The sequence below is a fragment of the Artemia franciscana genome, chromosome 18 (assembly GCF_032884065.1).
Source record: "Artemia franciscana chromosome 18, ASM3288406v1, whole genome shotgun sequence".
NCBI classification, from domain to species: domain Eukaryota; kingdom Metazoa; phylum Arthropoda; class Branchiopoda; order Anostraca; family Artemiidae; genus Artemia; species Artemia franciscana.
In genome coordinates, this window is record NC_088880.1 from 21,473,279 (window position 1) to 21,487,862 (window position 14,584).

At 29.0% G+C, this 14,584-nt stretch overlaps 1 long non-coding RNA gene across 1 annotated transcript in view; it reads left to right on the forward strand.

Moving 5' to 3' along the window:
• The first annotated feature begins 11,853 nt into the window (after nucleotides 1–11,853).
• LOC136038746 (uncharacterized) overlaps nucleotides 11,854–14,584 on the forward strand; it is a 72,795-nt gene continuing 70,064 nt past the window's right edge. Inside the window, exon 1 of the long non-coding RNA XR_010620288.1 lies at nucleotides 11,854–12,044. This is a non-coding gene — a long non-coding RNA (uncharacterized LOC136038746). The remainder of the gene's footprint in view (nucleotides 12,045–14,584) is intronic.

A 14,584-nucleotide genomic window follows, 5' to 3' on the forward strand; every position in this document is an offset into this window, starting at 1 on the left:
TTTCTTTTTAGTTTTTTTGTCCCGGTCGTCATTTATATCCCCCTGTTTCCCCCGGTGTCCCCGTTGTAGTTGTGTCCCTGTGTCCCGGTCGTTATTTATATTCCCTGTGTCCCGGTCGTCATTTGTATCCCGGTGTACCGGTCTGTATATACATTCGTTTTTTAGTTTTGTTTTTCTCCTTTATTTTTTTCCTTTTTTTTCTTTTTTAGTTTATTTAGATTTTTAGATTTTTTAGTTTTTTTATTAGTTTTTAGTTTTTTTTTCTTTTTAGTTTTTTTGTAGTTTTTACCTTCTTTTTAGTTTTGTTAATTTTTTTTTTTACTTGTGTCCTGGTCGTCATTTATACTCCCTGTGTCCCGGTGCTTTGTTGATTGCTAATCGAACATTCCTTTTGTCCTGGTCGCTTTCTCTTTGAGTGTCGTCATTTATTTTTTTCTTTTTTAGTTCTTTTAGTTTTTACCTTTTTTAGTTTTTTTTTAGTTTTTAGTTTTTTTAGTTTTTTACCTTTTTTTAGTTTTTTTAGTTTTTTAGCTTTTTTATTTTTTTTATTAGTTTTTAGTTTTTTTGTAGTTTTTGCCTTTTTTTTTAGTTTTTTGTCCTGGTCGCTTTCTCTTTGAGTGTCGTCATTTATTAGTTTTTTCCTTTTTTTTTTTAGTTTTTTATTGGTTTTTACCTTTATTTTAGCTTATTTTTCAGTTTTTTCCTTTTTTTTAGTTTTTTTTTATTTTTTATTTTTTTTAGTTTTTTACCTTTTTTTAGTTTTTTTAGTTTTTTTAGTTTTTTAGCTTTTTTACTTTTTTTATTAGTTTTTAGTTTTTTTTTGTAGTTTTTGCCTTTTTTTAGTTTTTTCAGTTTTTTTTTTAGTTTTTTATTGGTTTTTACCTTTATAGTTTTTTTAGTTTTTTAGCTTTTTTATTTTTTTTATTAGTTTTTAGTTTTTTTTGTAGTTTTTGCCTTTTTTTAGTTTTTTCAGTTTTGACGTCACCTAATCCAGTTTTTTCAGGTGACGTCACCTGACACATCCATCCACACATCCATCCACACATCCACAGACAGACAACTTATTTTTATATAGATAGATAGATAGATGTGCCGGTGTCCCGGTCGTCATTTGTGTCCCGATGTCTCGGTCTGTAATTCTGTCAGTCAAAAACTTGACGTCAGTCAACACACAAACATGACGTCACCCGACAGACAGACACATCCACAGACAACTTATTTTTATATATATAGATAATATAATATATATATAGATATTATCTTTTAATTTTTTCAGTTTTAGTTTTTTCTTTTTATTAGTTTTTTAGCTTTTTTAGTTTTTTTTAGCTTTTTTTCTTTTTAGGTGTTTACCTTTTTTTTGTTAGGTTTTTCTTTTTAGGTTTTTATTTTTTTAATTTTTTGTTATAATTAATTTTTTCTTCTTTATTTTTTTTTCTTTTTGTTTTTTAATTTTTTAGCTTTTTTTTCTTTTTTCAGTTTTCTTTTTCTTCTATATTTTTCAGACGTCATATGCAAACCCTCAACACAAAATTACATACAACTTATCTTCTATCTATATATATAAAAACTAGCTGTTGGGGTGGCGCTTCGCGCCACCCCAACACCTAGTTGGTGGGGGCGCTTCGCGCCCCCCCCAAGCCCCCCCGCGCGCGTAAGTCGTTACGCGCCATAATAGTTACGCGCCATTGTAGTTGTGTCCCTATGTCCCACCTGTGAATATAGATAGATATATATATATATATGGTTTTAACTACGTAAAACTTGCGAATATACAACATTCTTTGCTGTCCCATTGTCTTTGCATATAAATAGATTGTCAGGTTTACCGACTCTTGAACATGCAACATATAATGGTCCATGGGAAAACAATCTGTATTCAGATCTATACCTCATGATTCTAATGATTGCCCTTGAGCTTTGTTGATGGTTATTGCTAATCGACCATTCCCTGTCCCGGTGTCCCGGTCGTCATTTACATCCCCCTGTTTCCCCCGGTGTCCCCGTTGTAGTTGTGTCCCGGTCGTCATTTATATTCCCTGTGTCCCGGTCGTCATTTGTATCCCGGTGTACCGGTCTGTATATACATTCGTTTTTTAGTTTTGTTCTTCTCCTTTATTTTTTTCCTTTTTTTTTCTTTTTTAGTTTATTTAGATTTTTAGATTTTTTAGTTTTTTTATTAGTTTTTAGTTTTTTTTTCTTTTTAGTTTTTTTGTAGTTTTTACCTTCTTTTTAGTTTTGTTAATTTTTTTTTTTACTTATGTCCTGGTCGTCATTTATACTCCCTGTGTCCCGGTGCTTTGTTGATTGCTAATCGAACATTCCTTTTGTCCTGGTCGCTTTCTCTTTGAGTGTCGTCATAGTTTTTTTTTATTTTTTATTTTTTTTAGTTTTTTACCTTTTTTTAGTTTTTTTAGTTTTTTTAGTTTTTTAGCTTTTTTACTTTTTTTATTAGTTTTTAGTTTTTTTTTGTAGTTTTTGCCTTTTTTTAGTTTTTTCAGTTTTTTTTTAGTTTTTTATTGGTTTTTACCTTTATAGTTTTTTTAATTTTTTAGCTTTTTTATTTTTTTTATTAGTTTGTAGGTTTTTTTGTAGTTTTTGCCTTTCGCCACCCCAACACCTAGTTGGTGGGGGCGCTTCGCGCCCCCCCCAAGCCCCCCCGCGCGCGTAAGTCGTTACGCGCCATAATAGTTACGCGCTATTGTAGTTGTGTCCCTATGTCCCACCTGTGAATATAGATATATATATATATATATGGTTTTAACTACGTAAAACTTGCGAATATACAACATTCTTTGCTGTCCCATTGTCTTTGCATATAAATAGATTGTCAGGTTATCCCCCTGTTTCCCCCGGTGTCCCCGTTGTAGTTGTGTCCCTGTGTCCCGGTCGTCATTTATATTCCCTGTGTCCCGGGTCCCGGTCATCATTTGTATCCCGGTGTCCCGGTCTGTATATACATTCGTTTTTTAGTTTTGTTTTTCTCCTTTATTTTTTTCCTTTTTTTTTCTTTTTTAGCTTATTTAGATTTTTAGATTTTTTAGTTTTTTTTATTAGTTTTTAGTTTTTATTTCTTTTTAGTTTTTTTGTCCCGGTCGTCATTTATATCCCCCTGTTTCCCCCGGTGTCCCCGTTGTAGTTGTGTCCCTGTGTCCCGGTCGTTATTTATATTCCCTGTGTCCCGGTCGTCATTTGTATCCCGGTGTACCGGTCTGTATATACATTCGTTTTTTAGTTTTGTTTTTCTCCTTTATTTTTTTCCTTTTTTTTTCTTTTTTAGTTTATTTAGATTTTTAGATTTTTTAGTTTTTTTATTAGTTTTTAGTTTTTTTTTCTTTTTAGTTTTTTTGTAGTTTTTACCTTCTTTTTAGTTTTGTTAATTTTTTTTTTACTTGTGTCCTGGTCGTCATTTATACTCCCTGTGTCCCGGTGCTTTGTTGATTGCTAATCGAACATTCCTTTTGTCCTGGTCGCTTTCTCTTTGAGTGTCGTCATTTATTTTTTTCTTTTTTAGTTCTTTTAGTTTTTACCTTTTTTAGTTTTTTTTTAGTTTTTAGTTTTTTTAGTTTTTTACCTTTTTTTAGTTTTTTTAGTTTTTTAGCTTTTTTATTTTTTTTATTAGTTTTTAGTTTTTTTGTAGTTTTTGCCTTTTTTTTTAGTTTTTTGTCCTGGTCGCTTTCTCTTTGAGTGTCGTCATTTATTAGTTTTTTTCCTTTTTTTTTTAGTTTTTTATTGGTTTTTACCTTTATTTTAGCTTATTTTTCAGTTTTTTCCTTTTTTTTAGTTTTTTTTTATTTTTTATTTTTTTTAGTTTTTTACCTTTTTTTAGTTTTTTTAGTTTTTTTAGTTTTTTAGCTTTTTTACTTTTTTTATTAGTTTTTAGTTTTTTTTTGTAGTTTTTGCCTTTTTTTAGTTTTTTCAGTTTTTTTTTTAGTTTTTTATTGGTTTTTACCTTTATAGTTTTTTTAGTTTTTTAGCTTTTTTATTTTTTTTATTAGTTTTTAGTTTTTTTTGTAGTTTTTGCCTTTTTTTAGTTTTTTCAGTTTTGACGTCACCTAATCCAGTTTTTTCAGGTGACGTCACCTGACACATCCATCCACACATCCATCCATCCATCCATCCACAGACAACTTATTTTTATATATATAGATAAGTTGTTTGTGTGTTATGTCTGTTACATTATGTCTGTTACACCAGAATATATCTTCTATATATATAAAAATAAGTTGTATGTATTTTTGTGTTGAGGGTTTGCATATGACGTCTGAAAAATAAAGAAGAAAAATAAAACAAACTAAAATGTAAAAACTGGGAATTGTATAAATATTTCGAAATATTTTGACAATAGATTAAAGTATTTCGAAAACCTTAAAATAGATAGCAAGAGTCAAAACGTATCAAAACTGAAAATGATAGCGATGATGATGGGGTTTGGAATTTTGACTTGGATAAGGTCATCAATGCCTACCAGATTTTAGTTTAAAAAATAAAGGTTCGGCGATATGTATTTACGTCTGAAAAATAAAGAAGAAAAAGAAAACTGAAAAATGAAAAATGGTAAAAAACAAAAAAAAAACTAAAAAAAACAACTAATAAATAAAAAAATTAAAAAAATAAAAACCCTAACAAAGAAATTTGTAAAAAAAATAAAAAAAAAATAAAAAAGATAAAAATCTAGAAATAGAAATACTGAAAGAGATTTTCAACTAATTTCGGAGGTTCGAGAAATGTTGTAGCAACAACTAAAAAATAAAAAAATTAAAAAAATAAAAACCCTAAAAAGAAAATATGTAAAAAAAAATAAAAAAAAAATAAAAAAGATAAAAAGCAAAAGAAATAAAACTAAAAAAGCTAAAAAAACTAAAAAAAGAAAAAACTAAAAAAAAACTGGGAATTGCACAAATATTTCAATATATTTTGACAATAGATTAAAGTAATTCGAAAACCTTAAAACAGATACCCAAATATTGAGGTTTATTATAAATTGTTGGAGCTTTAGCATGCTTGGCACGTAAAAATTTTTCCAAGCGTCAATGTTAGAATGAACATTGACAAATTGAAGAAAACAAATCAATAAAAAGAAGAAACTAAAAAAAGAAAAACTAAAAAAGAAAAAAACTAAGAAAAGAAAAAACTAAAAAAGAAGAAAAAACTAAAAAAGAAACTGTAGCGCCACCCCAACACCTAGTTGACCACGGGGACACCTAGTTGACCACGGGCTTGCCCCAAACCCCCCGCGTGTGTAAGTCGTTACGCAATATTCGCAAGTTTTACGTAGTTAAAAAACATATATGTATCTATAACGAAAAGAGAAATCTTTTCTCTTTTATATATAATCACAGGTGGGACACGGACAAAAATACAATGGCACGTAACTAATATGGCGCTTAACGACTTACGCACAGGGGGCGGCTTGGGGGGGCGCGAAGTGCCCCTGTTAGCTAAGTGTTTTGCTAGCTAGGGGTTCACCCCAACAGCTAGTATGTATATAAATATAAGTTGTATGTCTGTTAAACTATATCTGTTACGCCAGATTATATCTATCTATCTATATATATAAAATAAGTTGTTTGTGTGTGTCTGTTGACTGACGTTATGTTTGTTTGTCGACTAACGTCATTATAAGGATTGAGCTGTATGTCTTCATGAAGTTGTTTATCGACTGACGTCTTGTTTGTCAGCTGATGAAATTACATATAAAGAAACGGGGACACAAATAATGACCGGGACACAGGGAATATAAATGACGACCGGGACACTCAAAGAGAAATTACAGACTGGGACACCGGGACACAAGTAACGACCGGGACAAAGGGAATATAAATGACGATCGGGTCACAGGGACACAACTACAACGGGGGCACCGGGGGCACAGGGGGGATATATAAATGACGCCCGGGACACAGGGACACAGGGAATATAAATGACGACCGGGTCACTCAAAGAGAAATTACAGACCGGGACACTGTAACACAAATGAAGACCGGAACACAGGGAATTTAAATGACGACAGGGACACAACTACAACGGGGACGTTGGGGTGGCACGAAGTGCCACCCCAACAGCTAGTCTTCTATATACATAAAATAAGTTGTATGTATTTTTGTGTTGAGGGTGTGCATATGACGTATGAAAAATAAAGAAGAAAAAGAAAACTGAAAAAAAGAAAGAAAAAGTAAAAAACTAGAAAAAAACTAAAAAGAAAAAAGGAAAAAAAGAAAAAACTAATTAATAAAAAAAATAAAACAATAAAAAACCTAAAAAAAAAAAACTTAAAAAACTTAAAAAAATAAAAAAAGGTAGGAAACTAAAAAGAAAAAAAAGCTAAAAAAACTAAAAATACTAAAAAAGAAAAAAAAGAAAAACTAAAAAAGAAAAAATTAAAAAGGAAGAGAAAACATATCTATCTTCTTACCTATATTCTATATATCTTCTATATATATAAAAATAAGTTGTCTGTCTGTCTGTGGATGGATCAGGTGACTTCACCTGAAAAAACTGGATCAGGTGACGTCAAAACTGAAAAAACTAAAAAAAGGCAAAAACTACAAAAAAAACTAAAAACTAATAAAAAAAATAAAAAAGCTAAAAAACTAAAAAAACTAAAAAAAGGCAAAAACTACAAAAAAAAACTAAAAACTAATAAAAAAGCTAAAAAACTAAAAAAACTAAAAAAAGGCAAAAACTACAAAAAAAACTAAAAACTAATAAAAAAAATAAAAAAGCTAAAAAACTAAAAAAACTAAAAAAACTAAAAAAAGGTAAAAAACTAAAAAAACTAAAAACTAAAAAAAACTAAAAAAAAAGGAAAAAACTGAAAAATAAGCTAAAATAAAGGTAAAAACCAATAAAAAACTAAAAAAAAAACTGAAAAAACTAAAAAAAGGCAAAAACTACAAAAAAAAACTAAAAACTAATAAAAAAAGTAAAAAAGCTAAAAAACTAAAAAAACTAAAAAAACTAAAAAAAGGTAAAAAACTAAAAAAAATAAAAAATAAAAAAAAACTAAAAAAAGGAAAAAACTGAAAAATAAGCTAAAATAAAGGTAAAAACCAATAAAAAACTAAAAAGAAAAAAAGGAAAAAACTAAAAAAAATTTTCATCTAAAAAACTAAAAAAAACTAAAAAAGGTAAAAACTAAAAGAACTAAAAAAGAAAAAAATAAATGACGACACTCAAAGAGAAAGCGACCAGGACAAAAGGAATGTTCGATTAGCAATCAACAAAGCACCGGGACACAGGGAGTATAAATGACGACCAGGACATAAGTAAAAAAAAAACTATCTATATATATAAAAATAAGTTGTCTGTGGATCTGTGGATCGTGGATCAGGTTACGTCACCAGAAAAAACTGGATCAGGTGACGTCAAAACTGAAAAAACTAAAAAAAGGCAAAAACTACAAAAAAAAATAAAAACTAATAAAAAAAATAAAAAAGCTAAAAAAATAAAAAAACTAAAAAAAGGCAAAAACTACAAAAAAAACTAAAAACTAATAAAAAAGCTAAAAAACTAAAAAACTAAAAAAAAAGGCAAAAACTACAAAAAAAAACTAAAAACTAATAAAAAAAATAAAAAAGCTAAAAAACTAAAAAAACTAAAAAAACTAAAAAAAGGTAAAAAACTAAAAAAACTAAAAACTAAAAAAAAACTAAAAAAAAGGAAAAAACTGAAAAATAAGCTAAAATAAAGGTAAAAACCAATAAAAAACTAAAAAAAAAAACTGAAAAAACTAAAAAAAGGCAAAAAACTACAAAAAAACTAAAAACTAATAAAAAAAGTAAAAAGCTAAAAAACTAAAAAACTAAAAAAAACTAAAAAAACTAAAAAAGATAAAAAACTAAAAAAAAATAAAAAATAAAAAAAAAACTAAAAAAAAGGAAAAAACTGAAAAATAAGCTAAAATAAAGGTAAAAACCAATAAAAAACTAAAAAGAAAAAAAGGAAAAAACTAAAAAAAATTTTCATCTAAAAAACTAAAAAAAACTAAAAAAGGTAAAAACTAAAAGAACTAAAAAAGAAAAAAAATAAATGACGACACTCAAAGAGGAAAGCGACCAGGACAAAAGGAATGTTCGATTAGCAATCAACAAAGCACCGGACACAGGGAGTATAAATGACGACCAGGACATAAGTAAAAAAAAAAACTATCTATATATATAAAAATAAGTTGTCTGTGGATCTGTGGATCGTGGATCAGGTGACGTCACCAGAAAAAACTGGATCAGGTGACGTCAAAACTGAAAAAACTAAAAAAAGGCAAAAACTACAAAAAAAAAATAAAAACTAATAAAAAAAATAAAAAAGCTAAAAAAATAAAAAAACTAAAAAAAGGCAAAAACTACAAAAAAAACTAAAAACTAATAAAAAAGCTAAAAAACTAAAAAACTAAAAAAAAGGCAAAAACTACAAAAAAAAACTAAAAACTAATAAAAAAAATAAAAAAGCTAAAAAACTAAAAAAACTAAAAAAACTAAAAAAAGGTAAAAAACTAAAAAAAACTAAAAACTAAAAAAACTAAAAAAAAGGAAAAAAACTGAAAAATAAGCTAAAATAAAGGTAAAAACCAATAAAAAACTAAAAAAAAAAACTGAAAAAACTACAAAAAGGCAAAAACTACAAAAAAACTAAAAACTAATAAAAAAAGTAAAAAGCTAAAAAACTAAAAAACTAAAAAAACTAAAAAAACTAAAAAAAGGTAAAAAACTAAAAAAAATAAAAAATAAAAAAAAACTAAAAAAAAGGAAAAAACTGAAAAATAAGCTAAAATAAAGGTAAAAACCAATAAAAAACTAAAAAGAAAAAGGAAAAAACTAAAAAAAATTTTCATCTAAAAAACTAAAAAAAAACTAAAAAAGGTAAAAACTAAAAGAACTAAAAAAGAAAAAAATAAATGACGACACTCAAAGAGAAAGCGACCAGGACAAAAGGAATGTTCGATTAGCAATCAACAAAGCACCGGGACACAGGGAGTATAAATGACGACCAGGACATAAGTAAAAAAAAAAAACTATCTATATATATAAAAATAAGTTGTCTGTGGATCTGTGGATCGTGGATCAGGTGACGTCACCAGAAAAAACTGGATCAGGTGACGTCAAAACTGAAAAAACTAAAAAAAGGCAAAAACTACAAAAAAAAATAAAAACTAATAAAAAAAATAAAAAAGCTAAAAAAATAAAAAAACTAAAAAAAGGCAAAAACTACAAAAAAAAACTAAAAACTAATAAAAAAGCTAAAAAACTAAAAAAACTAAAAAAAAGGCAAAAACTACAAAAAAAACTAAAAACTAATAAAAAAAATAAAAAAGCTAAAAACTAAAAAACTAAAAAAAAAAAATAAAAAAAAACTTAAAAAAAAGGTAAAAAACTAAAAAAACTAAAAACTAAAAAAAACTAAAAAAAAGGAAAAAACTGAAAAATAAGCTAAAATAAAGGTAAAAACCAATAAAAAACTAAAAAAAAAACTGAAAAAACTAAAAAAAGGCAAAAACTACAAAAAAAACTAAAAACTAATAAAAAAAGTAAAAAAGCTAAAAAACTAAAAAACTAAAAAAACTAAAAAAACTAAAAAAGATAAAAAACTAAAAAAAATAAAAAATAAAAAAAAAATAAAAAAAAAAGGAAAAAACTGAAAAATAAGCTAACATAAAGGTAAAAACCAATAAAAACTAAAAAGAAAAAAAGGAAAAAACTAAAAAAAAATTTTCATCTAAAAAACTAAAAAAAACTAAAAAAGGTAAAAACTAAAAGAACTAAAAAGAAAAAAATAAATGACGACACTCAAAGAGAAAGCGACCAGGACAAAAGGAATGTTCGATTAGCAATCAACAAAGCACCGGGACACAGGGAGTATAAATGACGACCAGGACATAAGTAAAAAAAAAAATTAACAAAAACTAAAAAGAAGGTAAAAACTACAAAAAAACTAAAAAGAAAAAAAAACTAAAAACTAATAAAAAAACTAAAAAATCTAAAAATCTAAATAAACTAAAAAAGAAAAAAAAAGGAAAAAAATAAAGGAGAAAAACAAAACTAAAAAACGAATGTATATACAGACCGGTACACCGGGATACAAATGACGACCGGGACACAGGGAATATAAATGACGACCGGGACACAGGGACACAACTACAACGGGGACACCGGGGGAAACAGGGGGATATAAATGACGACCGGGACAAAAAAACTAAAAAGAAAAAAAAACTAAAAACTAATAAAAAAACTAAAAAATCTAAAAATCTAAATAAGCTAAAAAAGAAAAAAAAAGGAAAAAAAATAAAGGAGAAAAACAAAACTAAAAAACGAATGTATATACAGACCGGGACACCGGGATACAAATGACGACCGGGACACAGGGAATATAAATGACGACCGGGACACAGGGACACAACTACAACGGGGACACCGGGGGAAACAGGGGGATGTAAATGACGACCGGGACACCGGGACAGGGAATGGTCGATTAGCAATCACCATCAACAAAGCTCAAGGGCAATCATTAGAATCATGAGGTATAGATCTGAATACAGATTGTTTTCCCATGGACCATTATATGTTGCATGTTCAAGAGTCGGTAAACCTGACAATCTATTTATATGCAAAGACAATGGGACAGCAAAGAATGTTGTATATTCGCAAGTTTTACGTAGTTAAAACCATATATATATATATATATATATGCTGTTGGGGTGGCGCGAAGCGCCACCCCAACAGCTAGTCTATATATATAAAAATAAGTTGTCTGTGTGTGTGTGGGTCTCTCGGGTGACGTCATATTTGTGTGTTGACTGACGTCATGTTTTCGACTGACAAAATTACAGACCGGGACATCAGGTCACAAATGACGACCGGGACATAGGGAATATAAATGACGACCGGGACACTCAAAGAGAAAGCGATCGGGACACAAGGAATGTTTGATTAGCAATCACCATCAACAAAGCACCGGGACACAAATGACAACGGGACACAGGGAGTATAAATGACGAAAGAAAAAAAACTAAAAAAAAAGTAAATACCAAAAAAAAACTGAAAAGAAAAAAAGGGGAAAAACACAAAAATTTATTTCATCATATACCAATTCAAAAACGAATGTTTATACAGACCGGGACACCGGGACACAAATGAGGACCGGGCCACAGGGAATATAAATTACGACCGGGACACAGGAACACAACTACAACGGGGACGCCGGGGGGCACAGGGGGATATATAAATAACGACGGGGACACAGGGAATGTTCGATTAGCAATCACCATCAACAAAGCTCAAGGGCAATCATTAGAATCATGAGGTATAACTAACAAATTTAAAAAAAGTAAAAAACTAAAAACTAAAAAAAGACCAATTCAAAAACGAATGTATATACAGCCTGGGACACCGGGACACAAATGACGACTGGGACACCGGGACACAAGGAATATAAATGACGACCGGGACACTCAAAGGGAAATTACTGACTGGGACACCAGGACACAAATGACGACCGAGACACAGGGAATATAAATGACGACCGGGATACAGGGACACAACTACAACGGGGATGCCAGGGGGCACAGGGGGATATATAAATGACGACGGCGACACAGGGAATGGTCGATTAGCAATCACCATCAACAAAGTTTAAGGGCAATCATTAGAATCATGAGGTATAGATCTGAATACGGATTGTTTTCTCATGCAAAATTATATGTTGCATGTTCAAGAGTCGGTAAACCTGACAATCTATTTATATGCACAGACAATGGGACAGCGAAGAATGTTGTATATTCGCAAATTTTACGTAGCTAAAAACATATATATATATATATATATATATATATATATATATATATATATATATATATCTCTATCTATATAAAAATAAGTTGTCTGTCTGTGGATGTGTGGATGGATGTGTGGATGGATGTGTCAGGTGACGTCACCTGAAAAAACTGGATTAGGTGACGTCAAAACTGAAAAAACTAAAAAAAGGCAAAAACTACAAAAAAAACTAAAAACTAATAAAAAAAATAAAAAAGCTAAAAAACTAAAAAAACTATAAAGGTAAAAACCAATAAAAAACTAAAAAAAAAACTGAAAAAACTAAAAAAAGGCAAAAACTACAAAAAAAAACTAAAAACTAATAAAAAAAGTAAAAAAGCTAAAGAACTAAAAAAACTAAAAAAACTAAAAAAGGTAAAAAACTAAAAAAAAATAAAAAATAAAAAAAAAAACTAAAAAAAAGGAAAAAAATGAAAAATAAGCTAAAATAAAGGTAAAAACCAATAAAAAACTAAAAAAAAAAAGGAAAAAACTAATAAATGACGACACTCAAAGAGAAAGCGACCAGGACAAAAAACTAAAAAAAAAGGCAAAAACTACAAAAAAACTAAAAACTAATAAAAAAAATAAAAAAGCTAAAAAACTAAAAAAAACTAAAAAAAGGTAAAAAACTAAAAAAACTAAAAACTAAAAAAAAACTAAAAAAGGTAAAAAACTAAAAGAACTAAAAAAGAAAAAAATAAATGACGACACTCAAAGAGAAAGCGACCAGGACAAAAGGAATGTTCGATTAGCAATCAACAAAGCACCGGGACACAGGGAGTATAAATGACGACCAGGACACAAGTAAAAAAAAAAATTAACAAAACTAAAAAGAAGGTAAAAACTACAAAAAAACTAAAAAGAAAAAAAAACTAAAAAACTAATAAAAAAAACTAAAAATCTAAAATCTAAATAAACTAAAAAAGAAAAAAAAAGGAAAAAAATAAAGGAGAAAAACAAAACTAAAAAACGAATGTATATACAGACCGGTACACGCGGATACAAATGACGACCGGGACACAGGGAATATAAATAACGACCGGGACACAGGGACACAACTACAACGGGGACACCGGGGGAAACAGGGGGATATAAATGACGACCGGGACAAAAAAACTAAAAAGAAATAAAAACTAAAAACTAATAAAAAAAACTAAAAAATCTAAAAATCTAAATAAGCTAAAAAAGAAAAAAAAGGAAAAAAATAAAGGAGAAAAACAAAACTAAAAAACGAATGTATATACAGACCGGGACACCGGGATACAAATGATGACCGGGACCCGGGACACAGGGAATATAAATGACGACCGGGACACAGGGACACAACTACAACGGGGACACCGGGGGAAACAGGGGGATAACCTGACAATCTATTTATATGCAAAGACAATGGGACAGCAAAGAATGTTGTATATTCGCAAGTTTTACGTAGTTAAAACCATATATATATATATATATCTATATTCACAGGTGGGACATAGGGACACAACTACAATGGCGCGTAACTATTATGGCGCGTAACGACTTACGCGCGCGGGGGGGCTTGGGGGGGGCGCGAAGCGCCCCCACCAACTAGGTGTTGGGGTGGCGCGAAGCGCCACCCCAACAGCTAGTATATATATATATATATATATATCTATATTCACAGGTGGGACACAGGGACACAACTACAATGGCGTGTATCTAATATTGTTAATTATTGGTGAGATGGCACTTATGCAAATTTCATGTTCTTTCATGTTTTTGTTTATGTATTTATTGACCTATTGACCTATTGACCTTGGCATATTTTGGACTTTGATTGTTGGATTTTGATTTGGATTTTGGTTTGTTTTGGATTTATTTTCAATAGCTTTTTATGCAACAAAACGCAAATATTAGCCTCGGAACTCGGAACGATTATTTGAAAGTTAGCAAGTGTAAAAGTCGTTATTTTCTTTGCCAAGATCATTTTGTCCCACGGACTTCTGTTAAGAGTACATTGTATAATAAAATTTTGCATGCAAGTTACGTGGTATTGTTAATTGTAGAACAACCAATGTAATTTACCTATTAGAATGTAATAAATGCTGCCTACAATATGTGGGGGAAACAACTAATAATATATATAAAAGATTTTCTGGACATAAGACAACAGTTAATAATGAAAAAACTAATAACTATCTTGTTCAACATTGTAATAATGGTAAATTTTCCATATCAGATATAACTGTCACAAGTTTAGAAAATTTAGAATTAGAAAATTTAAATAAAGAAGAGAAGAATAATAGACTACGTAAACAGGAGGATTTCTGGATCCATACTCTTGGTACAGCTTATCCTTTTGGGCTAAATGATCGTGTGGCAAAATATGGTGACATGTCTCATGTGGTTTTTTAAATGTATTGATGGTTTTATGGACCATCCTTCGTTTACTTGTCCTACTAAACGTAAAAAACGATCGAGAGGACATAGGAAAAATAATAGAAAAAATGAATTAGATGTACATATGCTTTCTATAGATCTATGCCAGCTACTTGAATCTAGGGGTATGATTTCTGTAATAAAATGTCTAAATAATTTATCCAAGAGGAATTTAATCAAACTTTTCTGGATTGTTAAGAATAATACAGCTCTTGACTATAGTTTTAAAGTAATATCTGATACAATTTGCATTCTAACTAAAACGAAATTTATATCAAAAAAGAAAAAGTTCGATAAGATTAGGAATAAGGATAACAGATTATATTTACCTATTAATTTTACTTGTAAGCAGATTGAAGATATTAATTTACCAGAAA